The sequence below is a fragment of the Lepisosteus oculatus genome, chromosome 2 (genome assembly GCF_040954835.1).
Source record: "Lepisosteus oculatus isolate fLepOcu1 chromosome 2, fLepOcu1.hap2, whole genome shotgun sequence".
Lineage (NCBI taxonomy): Eukaryota > Metazoa > Chordata > Actinopteri > Semionotiformes > Lepisosteidae > Lepisosteus > Lepisosteus oculatus.
The window spans coordinates 6,554,986-6,561,985 of NC_090697.1; the positions used below are offsets into that span (position 1 = coordinate 6,554,986).

Consider the following 7,000-nt stretch of genomic DNA (forward strand, 5'->3'; position numbering starts at 1 on the left):
CACACTTGCCAGGAACTGCACTAGCATGCAATCATAACAGATGTATATAATAAAGGGTGCAAAATGCACGAAAAAGAGAAGAGGCCACTTAATCCATGTAGCTTTTTTGATTGCTAGTAGATATCTACTAGCTAATTGCTAAGCTATCCAAAGATCTCTTCCAGCTATTTCTTATAAAAAGCCAAGGCATCAGTTTTAACAACAAGTCTGGGTAGTTTATAACATTTTTTTATATACTGTATAGCATCCCAGAGTGCAGAAAAGAAGTGTAAAAAAACAGCAAATGACAAAATAAGCATATAAGGAGCATGAGCAGTTTGAGATGCAGCAGAAGATACACAGTCATTAGAAAGTGGAGCAGACACAGACACTAATTAAATAAAAGCCTTTCTGCAAAGAAAGGTTTTGAATCTAGATTCAAATGCACTCAGGGTCTCTGATATCCTTGGGGATAGAATGCCAGAGCTTTGGGGCGAAGCAGGAGAAGGCTCTGTCGCCCATCGAATGTACACGAGCTGGAGACACATACATTAAAGAAGACCAGAGTCAGACGAATGAAAGTTCAAAAGTGAGGTGGGGAGCAGACAGATAATAAATTGGACAGGGGCCAACTCATGTAGGGCCTTAATGGTGAACATGAGGATTTTGAAAGTCAACTTGAAACTTGATAGGAAGCCGGTGCAAAAACTCCAAGACAGGTGTAAGGTGATCGCTTTAACGTGAACTGGTCAGAATTCTGGCTGCCAAATTCTGAACATATTGTAGTTTCTGTTACAGTCAAAGATAACATACAGTAGGGCATAATGTGTCAATATTTCTGAGGTGGAGGAATGTTTCAACAATACTCACGATGGTCAAACCAGGGTCAAACATTACCCCTACATTCTTCAATTTTGATAGAAATTCAAGTACTGTGCCATCCACACACATGGTTGCTGCACTGGCTTTATGTACAGTATGTGATGGTAGGTGCCAAGAAGCATGATCTCAGTCTTGTTGCAGTTTAAGTTGAATAATTAGGATGAAATTTCAATCACAGAGGCACGGCTAACAGAGAGCCTTGGTGAGTAATGCAACCAGTGATATACAGCATTCTAGAAATGCAGAGAAAAAGACAAAGGAGGGAGTATAGCACTATACAGTACATCATAAAACAGGCACAAGAACTAAACCTAGACAAGGTTTTCCAACGGTAGTCCTCAGGGTCCAGAAACCAGCCTTTTTTATGTTTTCTTAAATTCTAAACGGTCCTACTCCTGGAATAAGTATTACAGCGACCCAATTAATGTGTAACTGTATTCATCTATCACATCTAAAAAAATTTAACAATTTTAAAGAGACACTGAAAATATGGGTTACAGACAGAAAGGCCCAGAGTTTGGAACACCTGATTAATCAGAATCTCAAACGGTTTCAGAACCTATGGGGATTATAGACATAAAAAACAGGTGTTATGCTACAGAGCACCAAATCCAGATGATCTATTACAATACATTGTCATTACAATTATAATAAGGAATCAGAACATATCTGTAAAGAAAGAATTGGCTATGAAGGGAAATGTCACAAAGAGGTTCAGAACAAAAGCAATAGGGACATCAGCAGCTGAAACTGAAATGGCAAACACAGGTAACAACTTCTTTCTCACTCAGTGTGTCAGAGCACCTAGGAGAGTGGAGGTCCTCATCAATGTGATTTAACATTTTCAAACATTCAAGGCAGAGGAGGGAAAACAGGGGTGGGAGAACAATAAAGCAATTGTGACAATAATTTGACATGTTTTTAAGTATATTTATAAACTGTACAGAGTCCAAAACAAAAGTTTTCAATTTAATGACAGCAGAGTCTGAAGGAAAGAGACACATTTTAAAATAAGCAGAAAGGGACAAGTTAGTAAGGAATCTGGCAGTGAATGTAGGGCAGCATTTAAAAAAAATATTCTGCTTGAAACAAGTTGGTAACAAAAACAAGCAAATCAAATAAGAAAATGCCAAGACCCAAATGGCTTAATAAATTAAGGAGAAAGACAGTCCTTTATAAAATGACTGAAAAGAACAGGATGCATTAGAAGATGTTTACAGGATACATTAGAAGGAGGGAGACCAAAATAAGTGCTACAATGCAGAATAAAATAAACAACAAAAGGTCTCAATATTATAACAGAGGAACAGAAAAGAATTAATGTAGTGTTCTTTAGAAGTAATCATAGTAATGGATATATAGTACAGCATCTAATAAGGTATATTTCGAATGTTAGAGGAGTTTTTTTCCATGTCAATTATTGATTCTTAAATAGAAGAGAGAAGATATTCAAGGTAATGCATATAATTTTATTGAAAACTGGTTAAGAGAAAATGGAGAGTACAGGGAAACTATAAATGCTAAAATTGATTTGAAGTAATCAGACGAGTACCACAGGGATTTATATTGTATTGGGATAGTTAGGTCTGAAGTGGGATTTTCACAAGGAACTCCCAAAATAATATTAATAACAATACTACAATAACTAATACTAATCCATCCATTTTCTAATCACGTCTTCAAATTCAGGGTTGAGGAGGAGCCAGCGCTGGTCACGGAAAGCAACAGGCAGAAGTTAGGGTACACCCTGGACACGATGCTAGTCCATTGCAGGCCACAGACACAGACACACATGGACACTCACAACTAGGGCCAACTTCCCAGAAGCCAATTAACCTTCTGTGTTGACTGGCTAGTATGTTTCTGGACTGTGGGAATAAACCAGAGCACCCGGAGGAAACCCATGTGAACACCGGGAGAACGTGCAAACTCCAGTGCTGCAAGGCAACAATGCTTAACTACTACTTCTACTGCTACTACTACTTTATTACTAATAATAATACAATAAATTCACTTCTACCTAATTGACTCAAATAAACCGACAGTGTCAACTTCTTTATTCTCACTGAGGAAAAGTACTGGGACAACTGACTGATACAGTAGGTATCTCTTGTTGGTGAGGTGTCTCAGGAAGACAGGAAGGAGCTGATTACATCCTATCAACCTGTTTTGTTTTCTCCTCAATGTTTGAAAACTGCAGTCAAAAGTCAAAATGAAAATCAAAGAATATTCTATTTAAGAAAAGCAGGTCAGTTTGAAGATGAAAGAAAATAAGAAGTAAGTCATAGCACAGAAGCCAGGCATACTAACATCAACATAAAATCCACAGTTCTCAAAAGACTGAGATTAGCAAGATTACAAATGTTACATCTCGAGAAGTAAATCTCTCATCAGCACCATGAACAGAAAAGACAGATGAGAATTTACTCAGAAGTGCGAAGGTAAGGCCAGGTGAGTTTTGGAACAAGGTTTTATAGGCAGATGTACCCAAGATAAAACTTTAACAAAATAATGAAAAGGTTAACATGTGGAAAAAAGACAGAAACTGCAGATGCTCCAAAAATCGCTACTTAATTTGTGAAGCATAGTGGAGGTCATGCCATACCTGGCTGCCTCTAGAACTGCTTCATTGGATCTTTAATATTGATGCAACTAATATTGGTTGCAGCAGAGTTAATTCACTTGTAGAACCATATTCTCTATTATGTAGAAGAAAAAGCTTCCATTTTTATTGGATGGTGCACTATGCAACATAACAATGATCCAAAACATACAGCTAATGCATCCAAGGAGTTCATCAGGAGGAACAAATGGAACATCTTACACTGGCCAAGTCAATCTCTGGATTTAAATCCAGATTTATTTTACAGGCAGAAACTCTGTGGCAGCAAAAATGTGGTAAAATAAGGCATTTCATATGATTGAACAAAAAGTTGGTTTGGGTCAATTAGTCACAGACTAAAAGAGATATGCAACCAAATATTGGCTTTAGGCTGAAAAGTGAATGTGCCCCAATACTCTCTTGAAATCACTAGGAAGTACATCAAGTATGTTCTATGTTCAAAAGTGATCAGATGTATGCATGGAATTACCTTAAATTAAAATATAACGTATATTTAAATGTATTTATCACTCATATTAACTTCATGATTACATATACAAATTGTTAATTACAAAAGTAAGTTTTGAGTTAGCTATCCCAATATTTTTTTTGAGGACAGTGTATGGAAGCAGGGCTCAATAGTCAAAGTGTCTTTTTTTCTGATTTTCAGCGTGGAATTAACCTCAACTTATTCTTTGTAGCTTGCATGACTCTGCTCTCCACTCCAACATAAATATATAGGATTATTCTCCCCAAATACTGCCTTATTTTTTTTAAACAAAGATGCTTTTATACTTATTTTTTTCCAAGCCAAAATAGAATAATGCTTCAGATACTGACACAAGCTAGTTGGAGAATAGGGTGGTATTAAGGTTTCACAACAAACATTAAGAATGAAAAGAGTGAGATGGAAGACTGGCTGGGTTACTAAAAAGAATTCCCTCATCACCACAGTAATGTAGTCAACAACAATAAAAGATTATCTATAGCTTTTTAAATAATACCTCCAGACGGAAGGAGCTTTCTTCCCAGAAAGATATCTTCACTTCAGTTAAGCCGCAGTCTATTTCTGTTGAGCTCAGAAATAAAATGATGAATAAGAAGAAAACCAAGAGAAGACTTTACAGAGGAGTGTCTGCACTAGACTGTGAAAAATGGAGCAGTCAAACAATAAAGTTGGGGCAGCCTCACGCTGTTGAATACAACTGATGATGTGTGTTTGGGACAGCTAAGAGGTTGTGCATGTACATATACAAAGCTAAATTTTAAACACAGATCTCATCATTAAAGTACATATAACATACAGGATATATTTGGTTAATTTATTCAAGGCACATATACTGTATATAACAAACCAATTTTCTTTGCAACATCTTTCACTCAATATATAAAACACTAGGTGAAAATACTGTATGCCATGGTACACATACTGTACTGTAAATTACGTATACAGTGTATAATTATAGCTGTTATCTTCGTGTTGTTTTAATTTTTATCTGGTCAAATATTTTTTGGTTCTTCTATCACTCTCTGAAACATCTAATTATCTTTTATTAATAGGTCTTTTTATATCTATAGGAGTATACAGTAAATTAAAGAACCTCTTTTTGCAGTAGCGTCATATGTCGATATAAGGATTGTGTGTGTAACTCTACTTGATGGTACATTGTGAAAAAATACCAAGACAATTTCAGAATGTTGTTGACGATATACAGTATAGTAATGTACTATATATGATATTGAGCTTATTATTTCACGTGAGACAAAGCAATAAAGACAAGACATTAGGAACGAAGACATCTCGTAATATTAAGGTAATATTAAGATAAGATAATGCTTAAACGTGATATTTAATCTAAATATTAGTGATGTTTAATCTAATACCAGTAAGATTGATAAATACTGTAGGTACTGAGATGTCTTTGAACACGTTGTGCAGTCGCAAAAAAAAAAACAGCACCACGTCAAGTTCTGAACGAAGCATAGTGGTATTGACATCAAAATGAAACATGCTATTAAAGACAGAATAACTCCAATATCGTATTCTAGAAATGTTACGTTTTCTCTGTGGCAAATTATTTTACAATACATCTTCTGCGGTGGTATGCCAAATAGTCTCCGCACCGTGAACACTACCTGATCTCATACAAAATGACATCAGCGGTCGTGTCTAACCCCTTGGCAAAAAGCCAGCAACCTGTCCACTTCTTTGATATTTGTAAAATCTTTGAGTCACACTAATTATTCTTTAATTCGAGCATCACGTAATAATTTGAAGTAACACCGTGTTTATATCCTATTTCGAAACATTTTAAAAGATCACGATAGTGTTTTATTTTACAGCCAGCGTGCAACAGAAACGTGGAAAGGACCCACGTACGTCTATTTGGTAGTGAGAAGACAACTGAAGACAAATTTTCGTTGGGGACTAAGGTCATTTCTGGTATTTCGTGGTGGCCTTTTTAAATAACGTTTTAAATTCACGAATATCCCATGCCGAATATTTTATATTTAAACATTTCGTTGTATACAGGTCTTGTCCATAATAAGAATAATTGGTCGTCTATAACATTTTTACACTTGCATCACTCGGCATAGATATACAGTAACTGCCTTATGCTCCTCCAACTCAGTTTCTCAGAAACAGTCGCATTCAATGAATAATAAATCAGGCGAATTACAACAAAGGGCATTTTCATGCATGGTGAAGCGCAGTCTTCTAAATGCAAAATGCACCTGAAGAAAACGCTTAATTTCTCGTAATCCGTATTCTAATTTAACAAAACCAGGTGAAGGTAAGGCACTGCAGGGTAGTGCTATTGTGTGGTAACATTAAATAACAAGTCCAGTAACTCACCGTCCTGTGGTAGGACTGACATCAAATAAAACAGATCCGTATCTTTTATCTTTGTAGAGAGAAATCGTTCCGATAAACCCGAGATGGCCATCCATTCCGAATCTCGTTCGTTTCTGCGTGGCGTGAAAATGTTTTCGATGATGGTAATGTTTTCTTTCTGCAGCTGATTTTAAAAGAGATTCGGCTGATCCGAGACCCATAGTATTGCTGCAGTGTACACGTTGTGCGGGAAGTGGCGTCTTGTCACTTTCACTTAAATGGCATTGAAACAGAACAATCTCAATGAGAAGCCGACATGCTGCGATGGAGCATTTCGAAGAGCTTAAACACACGAAGAGCACGCATCGTTTTAAAGGAACATTCTGCCTTTAAGCGGCAATGGTTAAGCCTGTTAAAGGAAAAGGTGTTGAACACTACAGCACATCTCAGTTGTGTGTACAAGATAACATGCGGGGGAGAGGGGTGCCTTATCGAGTCGCTGGAATGCTATTCCGTGCTGTTTTTATAACATGATATCTGATTGTATTTTTTTAAGTTTTGATTAGATAGTTATAAACTGAAATTGCATTTACTGTATATCTCATATTTCACGTAGGAAGTGGGACAGGTCTCCAGACAGGTAACATCTTTGGTAGTGTTCGTTTCTTCAAACAGTTTTTACACGCCTGAGTATGCAGTGA

The 7,000-nt window shown here is 36.5% G+C and overlaps 1 protein-coding gene across 3 annotated transcripts in view; it reads right to left on the reverse strand.

Moving 5' to 3' along the window:
- The window catches only part of fut9a (fucosyltransferase 9a), a 30,916-nt gene extending 24,188 nt beyond the window's left edge, over window positions 1-6,728 (reverse strand). For all 3 annotated transcript variants that reach the window (XM_015355148.2, XM_015355162.2, XM_015355143.2), the window contains exon 1: window positions 6,321-6,728. The gene's annotated coding sequence lies outside the window, so the exon portion shown is untranslated. The remainder of the gene's footprint in view (window positions 1-6,320) is intronic.
- Between the last annotated feature and the right edge of the window lie 272 nt (window positions 6,729-7,000).